General features: G+C 36.6%; 2 long non-coding RNA genes across 2 annotated transcripts; one reads left to right on the top strand and one right to left on the bottom strand.

Annotated features, from left to right (window-relative positions):
* The first annotated feature begins 1,778 nt into the window (after positions 1 to 1,778).
* On the top strand, positions 1,779 to 5,321 carry LOC118495033. Its single transcript, XR_004897322.1, has 3 exons — positions 1,779 to 1,900; positions 2,778 to 3,049; positions 4,827 to 5,321. It is a non-coding gene; the product is annotated as an uncharacterized LOC118495033 (long non-coding RNA).
* A 541-nt stretch (positions 5,322 to 5,862) lies between these two features.
* LOC118495034 lies at positions 5,863 to 9,641 on the bottom strand. The gene is made up of 3 exons (XR_004897323.1): positions 9,317 to 9,641; positions 8,136 to 8,407; positions 5,863 to 6,357 (listed from the first exon to the last, which is right to left on the bottom strand). It is a non-coding gene; the product is annotated as an uncharacterized LOC118495034 (long non-coding RNA).
* Between the last annotated feature and the right edge of the window lie 9,729 nt (positions 9,642 to 19,370).

Here is a 19,370-nt window from a genome sequence, read left to right as displayed (position 1 = left end):
ATATATATATATGTATATATGTATATATATGTATGTATATATATATATGTATATATATGTATATATATGTGTGTGTATATATATATATGTATATATATATATGTATATATATATATATATATGTGTATATATATATGTGTGTATATATATATATATGTGTATATATATATGTATATATATATATGTGTGTATATATATATGTGTATATATATGTATATATATATGTGTGTATATATATATGTGTATATATATATATGTGTATATATATATATATGTGTGTGTATATATATGTGTATATATATGTATATATATATATATGTGTGTATATATTTCTTCTTGTATTGTGTATTTGACAGATGACAGGCGTAGGTTGCTAGTGACAAAATACTAGCTTTCACTGCGATACGATCGCTTTGTAAACTACGTGTAATTAATAAGTGTTTCAACTGTTCCGGCTCTCGCCCCGGGCATTTTCCCGGTGGGTCGACGCACTTTTGGGCCGAATCGCTGATATAATAGGCCTTTTTTTTTGGCCGCGGCGGCCCATAAAGAACTGACAGCGGCCCATTGGTTAATTTTCTTTATTGGCACTGACCTGACCCAATCAAATCCAGGAACCATTTTGCTTGAAGTTTAGCATCCAAGTTAAAATGGACAAACGACCACCAAAGCGCAAGGGAGGTGCAGAGAAATTACGGGAGAAAGAGATTAATTATCTACAGGCGGATGCCTCAAAATGTGCCAAAATCTCACTGCGGTCAAGCCAGCCTCCACCTCGAAATAAGCGGTCAAACTAGCCGCCTTCCTGTCAGAAAGAAAGAAAGAAAGAAAGAAAGAAAGATTTTAGCACACCTCACAACCTTTCACTGCATGATATGCTGAATTCCAAAATAAGAGACCCCCAAAAATCATATATAAGCTGTTTGTCTACACATTCAGAAAATCATAAAAATAAAAGTCCTAGCTTCCACAGACCAATTTCACCTCAGATGGAGATGGTTTGTCTACACATTCAGAAAATCATAAAAATTATTATTTTTTATGATTTTCTGAATATGTAGACAAACAGCTTATATATGATTTTTGGGGGGCTCTTATTTTGGAAAACAACATCAGAATGTCCTGAAACATTGTAATTGACACCTTGAGATGGAGTCCTCTCCATCTGAGGTGAAATTGATCTGTGGAAGCTAGGACTTTTGTTTTTATGATTTTCTGAATGTGTAGACAAAACAGCTAATATATGATTTTTGGGGGGCTCTTATTTTGGAAAACAACATCAGAATGTCCTGAAACATTGTAGTTGACACCTTGAGATGGAGTCCTCTCCATCTGAGGTGAAATTGGTCTGTGGAAGCTAAGACTTTTATTTTTATGATTTTCTGAATGTGTAGACAAACAGCTTATATATGATTTTTGGGGGTCTCTTATTTTGGAATTCAGCATATCATGCAGTGAAAGGTTGTGAGGTGTGCTAAAATCTTTCTTTCTTTCTTTCTTTCTTTCTGACAGGAAGGCAGACAGATAGACAGGCAGACAGAATAAATGAATGGGAAATTGCCTTCGTTGGAAAATTCCCTGTTTTTAGTTCTGACGGTCTCACCGTAATAGCAAGTGTATACGCGCATCGCGAAATATAGGGGCGGCTAGTTTGACCGCTTATTTCGAGGTGGAGGCTGGCTTGACCGCAGTAAAATCTCTGGCATGTTTGGGGCTGTAGTAGCTTCTTCAACATCAGCATTACCTGAAGTAGGTTAAGGAGAGGAGAAGCAGAATCGATTTTTTGTCCCAGTCCAGCCCTGTCCCGATGCACAGGGAGGAGTTTAGGCGCGAATGTAAACTTGTTGGACTTTAATCCATACGACTCTGTGAGTGACGCGAGGTGTGTGAATAATGGCAGGTAAGAACATTGGTGGTCTAAAATGCACTTTGCAACCAACCATTAAAATAGCCTTCTGGCGCGTAAAAGAAAGGAATCTATGGGTATGGAGTCTGTAAAGCAGGAAATGATTTGCTTTCTTTGATCAATAGTGGATATATTTGCAATAGCCTACCGAGGATTACATATAACTTCGTGTGTTCAGGTAAACAAAGCACGTTTAAAATCAAGTTCAACTTTGGGGCTGCCTGGGCGTTTCCGTATTACACACACATCTGCAGGATACATGAACATAAAGTAGCTCCTATAAGGAAACAAACTATTCGAATTTAAAATGACAATTCTTCAATCAGTCAGTCAGCCAAATATTAGCAGAGAAAACGCGTTCAATCAATCCTCAGATATTAATTAAAAGGGTGGGGCATGCTTTTAAAAGTTTTTTTCTTTTTTTGGCAGTGTGGTTTCACTTTGACTCGCTTGTTGTTTACATACCTCATTTCAAACAAGTTGCATCCTGTTTAAAGAGAACAGGAAACCACACAAGATCAGCGGACAATTATTTTTTCGTAAAGATTAGTTTACATGATCTTTGAACATAAACCCAAATAGTTAAAGTCTGTGTGTCGCCACCTAATCTTCAACAATCATCACATGTTAGAGATGAAAGATTAAATGATTAGAGAGTACATTGAATTTGGTTTTACTGACTATTTCCTGCACAAAACCTGCCAAAAAATGTTGCTAAAATAAAAATATTTCTAAATTCATTGTTGAAAAGGAGATTACCAGCTTGCCAGAGGAGTACTTTTGTGGATAAGGCAATGTTAGTAGCCTGCCTCTGTTGAAATAAAAAAAATGAAGTTGTGTGATTTATTTTGCTTCATATTCCCTCTTCTAGGTGAGCTTGCCAGGGTGAGGGGTAAGTTTGTGGACAAGGCGTCCAAAGGACTGATTAAGCAGCTCCTGGACGACCTTTTAGATGATGGTGTCTTGAATGATGGTCAGAAAGACTCGATACTTGAAGAGAACAATACCACAGCAGACAAGGCACGCAGTCTCATTGACACAATAAAGAAGAAAGGAGATGTAGCCAGCAGGAAGATGATCGCTCACCTTTGCAGAAGAGATCCGACACTTCACTCTGAACTGGGTCTGGGTCAACCTGTTTAGGTGAGCTGGGCTGGCATACACTGTAAGAAAAGATACACCATATCTACTCAATAAAAATGAGGCAATAGATTACAAGCAATATTATTAATTAAATTTCACATGGTTTGGTATTGAGTAAATATGAATTAAATGAGACCCTTAATAGTTATCCATTTAATATGAGTATATTCAAATAGAAAACAGTACAGAATTATAACCTAAACAAAAATATTGAGTTGATTTGAAAAAGATAAACTCCCTAATGTGTAAATAGTACTAATACAAATTAATTTAATCTACATATCAATGATATATAATTGAGTAATAATCATCTATATTAATCTGCACATTGATTTGAATTTAATCAATGCAATGAATTAAATCTAAATATTCTTTCTTAGGAATAACTAGTCTATGGCCCAGAAAGTACAGAACGTAACAAATACTCAAATAAGAATTTTATTAGCAATTCACTTTTGTGCTTTCGACTCATCGTAGCAGTGCTGGGCAGTATACCGGTATACAAATATTAATTTCCCATATGATATGAATTTTTCACATACCGCAATACCGGTGCAATGCCGCAGAGAACGCTTCGGCCGAATTGATCTGTGAGTGACTTCAGAACAGGAGCTCTGTTAACTTCGTACCCTTCTCACTCATGGTTGTAATAACAATAATAATAATAATAACAATTTCTAACACTAATAATTTTACATTTAGCCTACAAATTTACACAGCCGAACGGCATGCTGGGTAACATTATAGCTGCTAGCTAGCTAGGTTGACAGGAAGTGCTTTTCAATTAAAATTAGCCTGATTACATTGATTTGAATTAACTCAATATTCTCTCTATTTGGGATTAGATAAATATAATGCTTATGTTTTATTTAACTACAATGGTTGGATTTTATTCCAAACATTTTTATTTGAAATTTAATTAAATATCTGCCTCAAAATCAAAAACACAATCATATTGAATATATTTTACCTAATACATTAATTCAAATCTACATGACCACAGAATCATTCTTACAGTGTACTTGAACTGGGCAACACTAATGTGCTAGGCCTTGATCCTGAATGTATTTAACTTGGGTGACAAACTAATGTTGTACGCTGTCGTGTTCAAATGTATTAATAGAGAAGGTAAAAGGTGCCTGAGGCGGGAGGAGGTTTTTTTCCCCCTATTTTTGTTTTAAGGATAAGTCTGGCATTATTCAATATTCTGTCAACAAATCCCATTATTGACCAAAACCAACAACTCATAGTCCGTTTCAGTATTTTCTGTGAATCTTTAAAAGCAGGTCTCAAACATGGTTTAATTTAAAAAAAAAAAAAAGCCTCAGTGATTTCCTAAAATAGCTGGGCACTGTAGGTTTTAGCAAATCTTAATATAATAAATAATCTTAAAGGAGTAAATAATGCATTTTGTGAGGGACTATTTTCAGTTGTGGATTAAAAGACATAGTATTTACAGCAGCAGGCCAGTGTATGTGGGATTGACTCAAAATAAGATACAATGCCAGTTGTTATTGTAATGAAGGAAAATGTCCCTCAGTGCAACTTTGTGGCACATTGATGTGTTTAATAGTTATTGGACAACAATGGGGGAATAAGATGTATTAGGCTTTGACTACACAGGCAATACTTGTTAGTAGGACCAATTTATTGTGGGTTTCGGTCTTTTCACATGATTTGTTGACAACAATAAAATATACAGTATCACCAGCAAAGATAAATACATAATTATGAACAGCAGTTTGATACCAGTGATGTTGTGTTTTGCTGTCTGCAGCCACAGTCTCTCAGGAGGAGCAGAACTGGTCATCCACACTTATCCTCATGCTGCTTATGCATTACGTGTGGACAGAGAAAATGAAGAATGAAGATGCTTATCATTTATTATCATGCAACTGCTAAAGCCATATAAGATGTATATATGTATAATGTAAAAATATGGTTTTACTCCAGAAAAGTTCCAGTAAGCTGGCTCTCATTCATAAATCCCTTGATGTCTTACATTAAAAATCTATGCATTTCATATCTAGTAAATGTGATATTTTAAAACCTTTTTTATTAGCTTCAGAGTGATGAGGGAGCGATTGTTGATCAGTTCAATTCAGTTTCACTGTGTACTGTAAATGACTCATTACAAAATGATATATACATTTTAAGTGTGTTGTTTAAGTGGACCTACCTACCATGTGACCATCTGGGATTATGGGACATGTGGCACATTTTAAATCATGCTTGTGTCATAAATAAAATGTTCTTGCAGCTCCTAAGACTATTTATGCTGTACTTGGATAAATTGTATAAGTTAATTCTAATAATGACAGGGAAGCTATTGAACAGGTTTTAAATGGTACTTTTTAAGTATAGGCCTACGGTAAAACGTAGTTTTGGCCTAAATGAAGAACTGAACTAAAAATTAAACAAGGTAACTCCTTATTTAATTTTATAGAGTGGCTAATTATTAATGAGTGCGGAACATCAGGAACTTGACAATTGATGAATCATTAATAAGTACTTCCCTAATAATTCCTAATTGGGGACTACACTGTAGTCCCCATTAGGAATTATCGTAGGAAGTACTTATTAATGATTCATCAATTGTCAAGTTCCTGATGTTCCGCACTCATTAATAATTAGCCACTCTATAAAATTAAATAAGGAGTTACCTTGTTTAATTTTTAGTTCAGTTCTTCATTTAGGCCAAAACTACGTTTTACCGTAGGCCTATACTTAAAAAGTACCATTTAAAACCTGTTCAATAGCTTCCCTGTCATTATTAGAATTAACTTATACAATTTATCCAAGTACAGCATAAATAGTCTTAGGAGCTGCAAGAACATTTTATTTATGACACAAGCATGATTTAAAATGTGCCACATGTCCCATAATCCCAGATGGTCACATGGTAGGTAGGTCCACTTAAACAACACACTTAAAATGTATATATCATTTTGTAATGAGTCATTTACAGTACACAGAGAAACTGAATTGAACTGATCAACAATCGCTCCCTCATCACTCTGAAGCTAATAAAAAAGGTTTTAAAATATCACATTTACTAGATATGAAATGCATAGATTTTGAATGTAAGACATCAAGGGATTTATGAATGAGAGCCAGCTTACTGGAACTTTTCTGGAGTAAAACCATATTTTTACATTATACATATATACATCTTATATGGCTTTAGCAGTTGCATGATAATAAATGATAAGCATCTTCATTCTTCATTTTCTCTGTCCACACGTAATGCATAAGCAGCATGAGGATAAGTGTGGATGACCAGTTCTGCTCCTCCTGAGAGACTGTGGCTGCAGACAGCAAAACACAACATCACTGGTATCAAACTGCTGTTCATAATTATGTATTTATCTTTGCTGGTGATACTGTATATTTTATTGTTGTCAACAAATCATGTGAAAAGACCGAAACCCACAATAAATTGGTCCTACTAACAAGTATTGCCTGTGTAGTCAAAGCCTAATACATCTTATTCCCCCATTGTTGTCCAATAACTATTAAACACATCAATGTGCCACAAAGTTGCACTGAGGGACATTTTCCTTCATTACAATAACAACTGGCATTGTATCTTATTTTGAGTTAATCCCACATACACTGGCCTGCTGCTGTAAATACTATGTCTTTTAATCCACAACTGAAAATAGTCCCTCACAAAATGCATTATTTACTCCTTTAAGATTATTTATTATATTAAGATTTGCTAAAACCTACAGTGCCCAGCTATTTTAGGAAATCACTGAGGCTTTTTTTTTTTTTTAAATTAAACCATGTTTGAGACCTGCTTTTAAAGATTCACAGAAAATACTGAAACGGACTATGAGTTGTTGGTTTTGGTCAATAATGGGATTTGTTGACAGAATATTGAATAATGCCAGACTTATCCTTAAAACAAAAATAGGGGGAAAAAAACCTCCTCCCGCCTCAGGCACCTTCTACCTTCTCTATTAATACATTTGAACACGACAGCGTACAACATTAGTTTGTCACCCAAGTTAAATACATTCAGGATCAAGGCCTAGCACATTAGTGTTGCCCAGTTCAAGTACACTGTAAGAAATGATTCTGTGGTCATGTAGATTTGAATTAATGTATTAGGTAAAATATATTCAATATGATTGTGTTTTTGATTTTGAGGCAGATATTTAATTAAATTTCAAATAAAAATGTTTGGAATAAAATCCAACCATTGTAGTTAAATAAAACATAAGCATTATATTTATCTAATCCCAAATAGAGAGAATATTGAGTTAATTCAAATCAATGTAATCAGGCTAATTTTAATTGAAAAGCACTTCCTGTCAACCTAGCTAGCTAGCAGCTATAATGTTACCCAGCATGCCGTTCGGCTGTGTAAATTTGTAGGCTAAATGTAAAATTATTAGTGTTAGAAATTGTTATTATTATTATTATTGTTATTACAACCATGAGTGAGAAGGGTACGAAGTTAACAGAGCTCCTGTTCTGAAGTCACTCACAGATCAATTCGGCCGAAGCGTTCTCTGCGGCATTGCACCGGTATTGCGGTATGTGAAAAATTCATATCATATGGGAAATTAATATTTGTATACCGGTATACTGCCCAGCACTGCTACGATGAGTCGAAAGCACAAAAGTGAATTGCTAATAAAATTCTTATTTGAGTATTTGTTACGTTCTGTACTTTCTGGGCCATAGACTAGTTATTCCTAAGAAAGAATATTTAGATTTAATTCATTGCATTGATTAAATTCAAATCAATGTGCAGATTAATATAGATGATTATTACTCAATTATATATCATTGATATGTAGATTAAATTAATTTGTATTAGTACTATTTACACATTAGGGAGTTTATCTTTTTCAAATCAACTCAATATTTTTGTTTAGGTTATAATTCTGTACTGTTTTCTATTTGAATATACTCATATTAAATGGATAACTATTAAGGGTCTCATTTAATTCATATTTACTCAATACCAAACCATGTGAAATTTAATTAATAATATTGCTTGTAATCTATTGCCTCATTTTTATTGAGTAGATATGGTGTATCTTTTCTTACAGTGTATGCCAGCCCAGCTCACCTAAACAGGTTGACCCAGACCCAGTTCAGAGTGAAGTGTCGGATCTCTTCTGCAAAGGTGAGCGATCATCTTCCTGCTGGCTACATCTCCTTTCTTCTTTATTGTGTCAATGAGACTGCGTGCCTTGTCTGCTGTGGTATTGTTCTCTTCAAGTATCGAGTCTTTCTGACCATCATTCAAGACACCATCATCTAAAAGGTCGTCCAGGAGCTGCTTAATCAGTCCTTTGGACGCCTTGTCCACAAACTTACCCCTCACCCTGGCAAGCTCACCTAGAAGAGGGAATATGAAGCAAAATAAATCACACAACTTCATTTTTTTTATTTCAACAGAGGCAGGCTACTAACATTGCCTTATCCACAAAAGTACTCCTCTGGCAAGCTGGTAATCTCCTTTTCAACAATGAATTTAGAAATATTTTTATTTTGGCAACATTTTTTGGCAGGTTTTGTGCAGGAAATAAGTAAGTCAGTAAAACCAAATTCAATGTACTCTCTAATCATTTAATCTTTCATCTCTAACATGTGATGATTGTTGAAGATTAGGTGGCGACACACAGACTTTAACTATTTGGGTTTATGTTCAAAGATCATATAAACTAAAAATAATTGTCCGCTGATCTTGTGTGGTTTCCTGTTCTCTTTAAACAGGATGCAACTTGTTTGAAATGAGGTATCTAAACAACAAGCGAGTCAAAGTGAAACCACACTGCCAAAAAAAGAAAAAAACTTTTAAAAGCATGCCCCACCCTTTTAATTAATATCTGAGGATTGATTGAACGCGCTTTCTCTGCTAATATTTGGCTGACTGACTGATTGAAGAATTGTCATTTTAAATTCGAATAGTTTGTTTCCTTATAGGAGCTACTTTATGTTCATGTATCCTGCAGATGTGTGTGTAATACGGAAACGCCCAGGCAGCCCCAAAGTTGAACTTGATTTTAAACGTGCTTTGTTTACCTGAACACACGAAGTTATATGTAATCCTCGGTAGGCTATTGCAAATATATCCACTATTGATCAAAGAAAGCTAATCATTTCCTGCTTTACAGACTCCATACCCATAGATTCCTTTCTTTTACGCGCCAGAAGGCTATTTTAATTACCGCCGATTTACAACTTGAGTTAAATGCCTGTATATGGTTGCTTGCAAAGTGCATTTTAGACCACCAATCTTCTTACCTGCCATTATTCACACACCTCGCGTCACTCACAGAGTCGAATGGATTAAAGTCCAACAAGTTTACATTCGAGCCTAAACTCCTCCCTGTGCATCGGGACAGGGCTGGACTGGGACAAAAAATCGATTCTGCTTCTCCTCTCCTTAACCTACTTCAGGTAATGCTGATGTTGAAGAAGCTACTACAGCCCCAAACATGCCAGAGATTTTGGCACATTTTGAGGCATCCGCCTGTAGATAATTAATCTCTTTCTCCCGTAATTTCTCTGCACCTCCCTTGCGCTTTGGTGGTCGTTTGTCCATTTTAACGTGGATGCTAAACTTCCAGCAAAATGGTTCCTGGATTTGATTGGGTCAGGTCAGTGCCAATAAAGAAAATTAACCAATGGGCCGCTGTCAGTTCTTTATGGGCCGGCGCGGCCAAAAAAAAAAGGCCTATTATATCAGCGATTCGGCCCAAAAGTGCGTCGACCCAACGGGAAAATGCCCGGGGGGAGAGCCGGGACAGTTGAAACACTTATTAATTACACGTAGTTTACAAAGCGATCGTATCGCAGTGAAAGCTAGTATTTTGTCACTAGCAACCTACGCCTGTCATCTGTCAAATACAATTGCATTTTCAGCTTTGAACAATACCGTTCAGGAATTACTACACCAAAAGTGGGACGTGCATGTTCATGAACAGTCAGCCACTCACACACTTACAGATGTAGGCTATCTAACATTGATCCTGTTATTTTTTGAGTCCATGGTCACGGTTACAAAATAATTAACTTCACCTTGTTTTAAGCATTAAAGGAATACTTCTACCATATGGGAAACTTTTTCCAGGAATTAGGTGAGAGGATCGATAAAAATTAAAAAATTGTGATTTTATGGGTGTTGTTCTGGACTATTTCTTGGCCTACAGCAGTGACTTCTACGGTGGCCCTGAAGTGCAAATCACAACAGCAATAAGAAAAACGTGACGGCAAATATGAAAACACGACAGCGAATATGAAAACACGACGGCAAATAGGAAAACACGACGGCAAATATGAAAACACGACAGCAAATAGGAAAACACGACGGCAAATAGGAAAACACGACGGCAAATATGAAAACACGACGGCAAATAGGAAAACACGACAGCAAATATGAAAATACGACAGCAAATATGAAAACACGACAGCAAATAGGAAAACACGACAGCAAATAGGAAAACACGACGGCAAATAGGAAAACACGACGGCAAATATGAAAACACGACAGCAAATATGAAAACACGACAGCAAATAGGAAAACACAACAGCAAATATGAAAACACAACAGCAAATATGAAAACACGACAGCAAATAGGAAAACACTTCAATAAATCACAAAACACAACGGCATTAACTTCTACCGGAAAAGGTAGGGCCTATCTAGCAGTGGACGGACCCTCCTGATTGGACAGACGCACTGTCTGTCTTTCGCGCTCCCAAATCACCCACAATCCTATGCGCGCGGCTTTGCCGGCTCGTTAAAAAAACAACAACAATGGCGGACCTAAGTGGGAGTTGGAGCGGCATCGCTGATGGCACAATTAACATTTAAATGTAAGTATATTTAGTGTTTGCCGTACATTTGTTATCACCGTTAATGTGTTACATCAATGTCAAGTGTTACGCATTAATGCTGGTACAAATTGCTATTGTAATTAGGTAGATACACCCGAGCTAACGTTAAGCTAACTGAACCTATCATTTAACATTAGGCTGTTAGCTAGCTAGCTGTGTTGCTGTCTTTTATGCCATTTGTGTTCGTAAAGTTTAATGTCCGGTGGCATTTTCATCTCTTTTTGTAAGCCGTTACTGTATATGCGTAATGTTAGCAGAGATTTAGAAATTGGTTTGTTTATCTGTTGTAGCTGCAGGATTGGAGGTAAAGCTGCACCTTGTTAACTTCACTAGCAACGTTAAATGAAAGCTAAAATGTATGAGTAGTTTCCCATGTAACAAGTATAACATTCCGTTATAGCATTTATAATGGTAAAGATATTTTTCTTGTGTTTGCTGTCTTTTAACAGGGACTAAGGAACAAATGGAGGCTGCACTACAACGCTGAAGTTGGCATCCGATTCGCAGCTTCCGATTCGGCAGTTAAGGGGAAATTTAAGGGGAACTTAAAACTGTCCGATTCAGCAGGGAAACATAATTTACATTGCTAAGTGACTGATCCTCCGTTTTTTGAACCTCTTACTGTATTGAATGAGTGTTAGTCATTAAGGTAAATTATTAATTATGTCTAAAACACACTTTTAGATTTGTGAAAGCTTTATTGTCTTTATGAGAACACAATAAAGGGAGATTTCACCGTTTTTCTAAACTTGTCAAATCAGGACTAAATTATCCCAGAGAGTCTAAGGAGTCTTAAAAACACAGTTTGAGATTTGTGAAAGCTTTATTCTATTTGTGAAAATGCAATAAAGGGAGATTTTACTGTATTTTTCACATATAGACTACATTGGACCAGGTCCAGATCCAAAACCACAATACTTAAGACTTGTCAAATCAGGACTAAATTATCCCAGAGAGGCTAAATAAACTGTTTTATTTTATTGCCACAGCATGGCCTTTGCTAATTGACATTCAACGTACAAGTCCACGTCTCTCCATGTCATTTCTTATATCCATGAGCAGGTCTTCCTTCTCACTTCAAAAAAAAAGTAGAAAAAGTTATTTTTACCTTTTGGAAATCAATCCAAATATCGTCATAGATTTGCCAGTGGTTTAATTTACTCTTCAAATCCTTCTCCTTCAATATAAGTGTTGTTTTCTCACCTTTCCTCAGAAAAAGAGGCAGGACTGAGTATTTATTAAGATTTTTTTAATTCATACTTCATAGGCCATTGTCTCAGGTGAGGAGCAACCCCACTTCTGGGGAACGCTGGGTCCCGATCTTCTTTGATGATGAAACCCAGCTGGACAGGATTGTGAAATACCTGTCAAACTTCCTTGACAGCTGTGACACACTCTCTGATAAAGTGTGCACCATGGTGTCTTCTGACAGGATCAAATACATCCTAAATGTGTTGCTGTCAGAGATAGGTCCACAGCAGTTCCACATTATATTCATGAAGACATTTTTTTCTATGACTTAAAGTGGCTATATGTAACTTTCAGTTTGTGTTAATTCTAGCGGCCACTTTGGACAAAAGTGGTAGTATTTTCACCACACCTGCTGTCGTAAAGGTCTTTTCTTTACGGTGCTGTATTGCCCACTGTAGATTACCAAGTTTGCGTTACCGTGTTTACACAAGTACAGGGAAAGACCTGCTCATGGATATAATAAATGACATGGAGAGAGTGAGTTAATTCTTGTCCAGTTTTGACAAGTTTAGGTATTGTGGTTTTGGATGTGGACTTGGTCCAATGTGGTCTACATATGCAAAAAACAGTAAAATCTCCCTTTATGGCATTTTCACAAATAGAATAAAGCTTTCACAAATCCCAAACTGTGTTTTTAAGACTCCTTAGCCTCTCTGGGATAATGTAGTCCAGATTTGACAAGTCTAGGTGGATCTAGACCTAGTCTAATGTGGTTTATATGTGAAAAAAAACTTATTTTCTCATAAAGACAATAAAGCTTTCACAAATCTAAAAGTGTGTTTTAGACATCATTATAAATTTACCTTAATGACTAACACTCATTCAATACAGTAAGAGGTTAAAAAAACAGTTTTAAGTTCTCCTTAACTGCCAAATCAGAAGCTGCGAATCGGATGCCAACTTCAGCGTCGTGGCTGCACTAGCGTCACCAGAAGGGAGAGATGAGGAGGAGAGGGAAAGCAAAAGACAAGCAGGGAGACAGAGGCCAAAAAGAGACGTTGAATAGATTATTTGCTATATTAGAGATTGCCATTCAAAAAATAAATGCATTAAATTAACTAGTTTGTCTGTGTTTTTTAAGTTTTTGGGTGTGTATATAATATAAACTGTTTTTCAATGTTTATTTTTCCATCAAATTATGACCTGGACACAGGAAACTTCTAACTGAGTAATTATATTCAGATGCTACCTGTTTTAATAACTAGTTAGGTATACAAGCTCTAAAAAGACATTAATGAAGCATGTATCTTTATTATAACATTTATTCAAACATTACTATATACTGTACACAAGTATATTCAACATGAAGCGGCGATCAGACTCAGCTCCCGATGATGGTGTTGCTTCCGGACTGCAGACAGAAGGAGAAAGATTAGGTTAGTCCAGTAGTTATCCAACCTGTCCTGGTAAGATTAGGTTAGTCCAGTAGTTATCCAACCAGTCCTGGTAAGATTATAATTGTATCATAAGTTTATTTAAGCATACTGAAACATGAAGGTACTTCATGTAACTGTGTAGTGGTGTAGTTTCTTCATCATGGTCTTAACTGACAACTGTTGACCATTTAACACACTTACACCTACCTTTACTGTGTTAGTGGGTGTTTATCAATGGAGGTATTATGACTTTTCATATGTTGGTTGTAGCCTTGTAGCTTGTGTGTTTACAGTACTATTTACCCTTTCTCACTTGCAGTTTAATGCATATCATACTGCCTGTGGTAGCTCATTAGCTGGTAGCGTTTACCTTGTAGTTGCTGATCATATTTTGCACTGCATTTGTCTGAAAAGCTACTGGACAATGAGCTAATGTTGCATACATGCAGTAAACTACAAGCTAATGTAAACGGTTAGCTACTGCAATTCTCCTTACCGGTAAGTGTTATGACTACTGTACAAACATGAACTCCCACGAGTTCAGTAATTTATTGACATGGGATAAATAAGACAAAACGACTATTGCTTACATTAAAGCCTATCGGTGTCGGTAACGTTACCTACCTTTGCACGTTGCGAGCAAAGTTCCTGACAGAATATTCTCCTCCTGCAAGCAGACTGACGCCGATTCACCAACAGCACAGTTCATAGTTCCACATCCATTTCGTCCAGTGTTTTGAAATGAGAAACGGCTAGTCCGTCTGTTAAAAGCATAGACAGTGAGGCACTTTTATTTTTTCACCTCTCCTTCCTGTCAAAAGACAGACAGTGCGTCTGTCCAATCAGGAGGGTCCGTCCTCTACTAGATAGGCCCTACCTTTTCCGGTAGAAGTTAATGCCGTTGTGTTTTGTGATTTGTTGAAGTGTTTTCCTATTTGCCGTCGTGTTTTCATATTTGCTGTCGTGTTTTCATATTTGTTGTCGTGTTTTCATATTTGCCGTCGTGTTTTTCCTATTTGCCGTCGTGTTTTCCTATTTGCCGTCGTGTTTTTCCTATTTGCCGTCGTGTTTTCATATTTGCTGTCGTGTTTTCCTATTTGCTGTCGTGTTTTCATATTTGCTGTCGTGTTTTCCTATTTGCTGTCGTGTTTTCATATTTTCTGTCGTGTTTTCATATTTGCTGTCGTGTTTTAATATTTGCTGTCGTGTTTTCCTATTTGCCGTCGTGTTTTCATATTTGCTGTCGTGTTTTCCTATTTGCCGTCGTGTTTTCATATTTGCTGTCGTGTTTTCATATTTGCTGTCGTGTTTTCATATTTGCTGTCATGTTTTCATATTTGCCGTCGTGTTTTCCTATTTGCCGTCGTGTTTTCCTATTTGCCGTCGTGTTTTCATATTTGCTGTCGTGTTTTCATATTTGCCGTCGTGTTTTCCTATTTTGCTGTCGTGTTTTCATATTTGCTGTCGTGTTTTTCTATTTGCTGTCGTGTTTTCATATTTTCTGTTGTGTTTTCATATTTGCTGTCGTGTTTTCATATTTGCTGTCGTGTTTTCCTATTTGCCGTCGTGTTTTCCTATTTGCTGTCGTGTTTTCATATTTGCCGTCGTGTTTTCATATTTGCCGTCGTGTTTTCATATTTGCCGTCGTGTTTTCATATTTGCCGTCGTGTTTTCCTATTTGCCGTCGTGTTTTCCTATTTGCCGTCGTGTTTTCATATTTGCCGTCGTGTTTTCCTATTTGCTGTCGTGTGTTCATATTTTCTGTTGTTTTCATATTTGCCGTCGTGTTTTCCTATTTGCCGTCGTGTTTTCCTATTTGCCGTCGTGTTTTCATATTTGCTGTCGTGTTTTCCTATTTGCTGTCGTGTTTTCCTATTTGCCGTCGTGTTTTCCTATTTGCCGTCGTGTTTTCCTATTTGCCGTCGTGTTTTCCTATTTGCTGTCGTGTTTTCATATTTGCTGCCGTGTTTTCCTATTTGCCGTCGTGTTTTCCTATTTGCCGTCGTGTTTTCCTATTTGCCGTCGTGTTTTCCTATTTGCTGTCGTGTTTTCATATTTTCTGTTGTTTTCATATTTGCTGTCGTGTTTTCATATTTGCTGCCGTGTTTTCCTATTTGCCGTCGTGTTTTCCTATTTGCCGTCGTGTTTTCCTATTTGCCGTCGTGTTTTCCTATTTGCTGTCGTGTTTTCATATTTGCTGTCGTGTTTTCCTATTTGCCGTCGTGTTTTCATATTTGCTGTCGTGTTTTCATATTTGCTGTCGTGTTTTCATATTTGCCGTCGTGTTTTCCTATTTGCTGTCGTGTTTTCATATTTGCTGTCGTGTTTTCCTATTTGCTGTCGTGTTTTCATATTTGCCATTGTGTTTTCCTATTTGCCGTCGTGTTTTCATATTTGCCGTCGTGTTTTCATATTTGCCATTGTGTTTTCCTATTTGCCGTCGTGTTTTCATATTTGCCGTCGTGTTTTCATATTTGCTGTCGTGTTTTCCTATTTGCTGTCGTGTTTTCTTATTTGCCGTTTTGTTTTCATATTTGCTGTCGTGTTTTCCTATTTGCCGTCGTGTTTTCATATTTGCTGTCATGTTTTCATATTTGCCGTCGTGTTTTCCTATTTGCTGTCGTGTTTTCATATTTGCTGTCGTGTTTTCATATTTGCTGTCATGTTTTCATATTTGCCGTCGTGTTTTCCTATTTGCTGTCGTGTTTTCATATTTGCTGTCGTGTTTTCATATTTGCTGTCGTGTTTTTCTATTTGCTGTCGTGTTTTCATATTTTCTGTTGTGTTTTCATATTTGCTGTCGTGTTTTCATATTTGCTGTCGTGTTTTCTATTTGCCGTCGTGTTTTCCTATTTGCTGTCGTGTTTTCATATTTGCCGTCGTGTTTTCATATTTGCCGTCGTGTTTTCATATTTGCCGTCGTGTTTTCCTATTTGCCGTCGTGTTTTCCTATTTGCCGTCGTGTTTTCCTATTTGCCGTCGTGTTTTCATATTTGCCGTCGTGTTTTCATATTTGCCGTCGTGTTTTCCTATTTGCTGTCGTGTGTTCATATTTTCTGTTGTTTTCATATTTGCTGTCGTGTTTTCCTATTTGCTGTCGTGTTTTCATATTTGCTGTCGTGTTTTCCTATTTGCTGTCGTGTTTTCATATTTTCTGTCGTGTTTTCATATTTGCTGTCGTGTTTTAATATTTGCTGTCGTGTTTTCCTATTTGCCGTCGTGTTTTCATATTTGCTGTCGTGTTTTCATATTTGCTGTCGTGTTTTCATATTTGCTGTCATGTTTTCATATTTGCCGTCGTGTTTTCCTATTTGCCGTCGTGTTTTCCTATTTGCCGTCGTGTTTTCATATTTGCTGTCGTGTTTTCATATTTGCCGTCGTGTTTTCCTATTTTGCTGTCGTGTTTTCATATTTGCTGTCGTGTTTTTCTATTTGCTGTCGTGTTTTCATATTTTCTGTTGTGTTTTCATATTTGCTGTCGTGTTTTCCTATTTGCTGTCGTGTTTTCATATTTGCCGTTGTGTTTTCATATTTGCCGTCGTGTTTTCATATTTGCCGTCGTGTTTTCATATTTGCCGTCGTGTTTTCCTATTTGCCGTCGTGTTTTCCTATTTGCCGTCGTGTTTTCATATTTGCCGTCGTGTTTTCATATTTGCTGTCGTGTTTTCCTATTTGCTGTCGTGTGTTCATATTTTCTGTTGTTTTCATATTTGCTGTCGTGTTTTCATATTTGCTGCCGTGTTTTCCTATTTGCCGTCGTGTTTTCCTATTTGCTGTCGTGTTTTCCTATTTGCTGTCGTGTTTTCATATTTGCTGTCGTGTTTTCATATTTGCCGTCGTGTTTTCATATTTGCCGTCGTGTTTTCCTATTTGCCGTCGTGTTTTCATATTTGCCGTCGTGTTTTCATATTTGCTGTCGTGTTTTCATATTTGCCATTGTGTTTTCCTATTTGCCGTCGTGTTTTCCTATTTGCCGTCGTGTTTTCCTATTTGCTGTCGTGTTTTCATATTTGCTGTCGTGTTTTCATATTTGCCATTGTGTTTTCCTATTTGCCGTCGTGTTTTCATATTTGCCGTCGTGTTTTCATATTTGCTGTCGTGTTTTCCTATTTGCTGTCGTGTTTTCTTATTTGCCGTTTTGTTTTCATATTTGCTGTCGTGTTTTCCTATTTGCCGTCGTGTTTTCATATTTGCTGTCATGTTTTCATATTTGCCGTCGTGTTTTCCTATTTGCTGTCGTGTTTTCATATTTGCTGTCGTGTTTTCATATTTGCTGTCATGTTTTCATATTTGCCGTCGTGTTTTCCTATTTGCTGTCGTGTTTTCATATTTGCTGTCGTGTTTTCATATTTGCTGTCGTGTTTTTCTATTTGCTGTCGTGTTTTCATATTTTCTGTTGTGTTTTCATATTTGCTGTCGTGTTTTCATATTTGCTGTCGTGTTTTCTATTTGCCGTCGTGTTTTCCTATTTGCTGTCGTGTTTTCATATTTGCCGTCGTGTTTTCATATTTGCCGTCGTGTTTTCATATTTGCCGTCGTGTTTTCATATTTGCTGTCGTGTTTTCATATTTGCCATTGTGTTTTCCTATTTGCCGTCGTGTTTTCCTATTTGCCGTCGTGTTTTCCTATTTGCCGTCGTGTTTTCATATTTGCCGTCGTGTTTTCATATTTGCTGTCGTGTTTTCCTATTTGCTGTCGTGTTTTCATATTTGCTGTCGTGTGTTCATATTTTCTGTTGTTTTCATATTTGCTGTCGTGTTTTCATATTTGCTGCCGTGTTTTCCTATTTGCCGTCGTGTTTTCCTATTTGCCGTCGTGTTTTCCTATTTGCCGTCGTGTTTTCCTATTTGCCGTCGTGTTTTCATATTTGCTGTCGTGTTTTCATATTTGCCGTCGTGTTTTCATATTTGCCGTCGTGTTTTCCTATTTGCCGTCGTGTTTTCCTATTTGCCGTCGTGTTTTCATATTTGCCGTCGTGTTTTCATATTTGCCATTGTGTTTTCCTATTTGCCGTCGTGTTTTCATATTTGCCGTCGTGTTTTCATATTTGCTGTCGTGTTTTCCTATTTGCTGTCGTGTTTTCTTATTTGCCGTTTTGTTTTCATATTTGCTGTCGTGTTTTCCTATTTGCCGTTGTGTTTTATGATTTGTTGTTGCGTTTCTCTAATTGCTGTGGTGATTTGCACTTCAGGGCCACCGTAGACTTCTGATGTCATGCACATAAAAAGAACTTTAGGTTTTGAGAAAGTTTTACAGATATAAAACCTGATTGGATTCAAATTTATTATACAAAGACAACATGTGTTTTGGGCTTCACAGGATTTTTTTAGCCAATTTTTTTTAGCTTAGCCAAAATCTCTGTCTTTTTTTTTGAAGGCTGAATCTCTCTCTCAGAAGGAGATATATTACACCAATGTCTTTGCGTTGGTTGGTGTGGTTTTTCTGGCTGTTGGTTGTATATCTATTTCTCTAAATTCTAAGACTAATGTATTAGGCTAATATGATTGTTATCAAGTCTTTATAGTAGAAGCCTTTAAGTTTGTGTGTATTACTTCATAGTTTGCAACACTATGTGTATAGTCATAGAAAACAGGAACTAAGATAGTGTTTTCTTCCCTCATATATATATATATATATATATATAAAACCTCTTTGTATTATATATATTTTACTCTGCAAAAACTTAAAGGGGTGATAGAATGATTATATAGGGTATTTTACACTGTTCCTTAAGGTCTCCTAATAGGGTATGTAACATTGGTTGGGCTGAAAATTATTAGTTATTTTATTAGGCCCTTAACTACCCTGTGAATATGCCTCTATTTGGAACA

Source organism: Sander lucioperca, chromosome 5, assembly GCF_008315115.2.
Source record: "Sander lucioperca isolate FBNREF2018 chromosome 5, SLUC_FBN_1.2, whole genome shotgun sequence".
Lineage (NCBI taxonomy): Eukaryota > Metazoa > Chordata > Actinopteri > Perciformes > Percidae > Sander > Sander lucioperca.
This window is presented reverse-complemented; position numbering and strand designations above follow the sequence as displayed.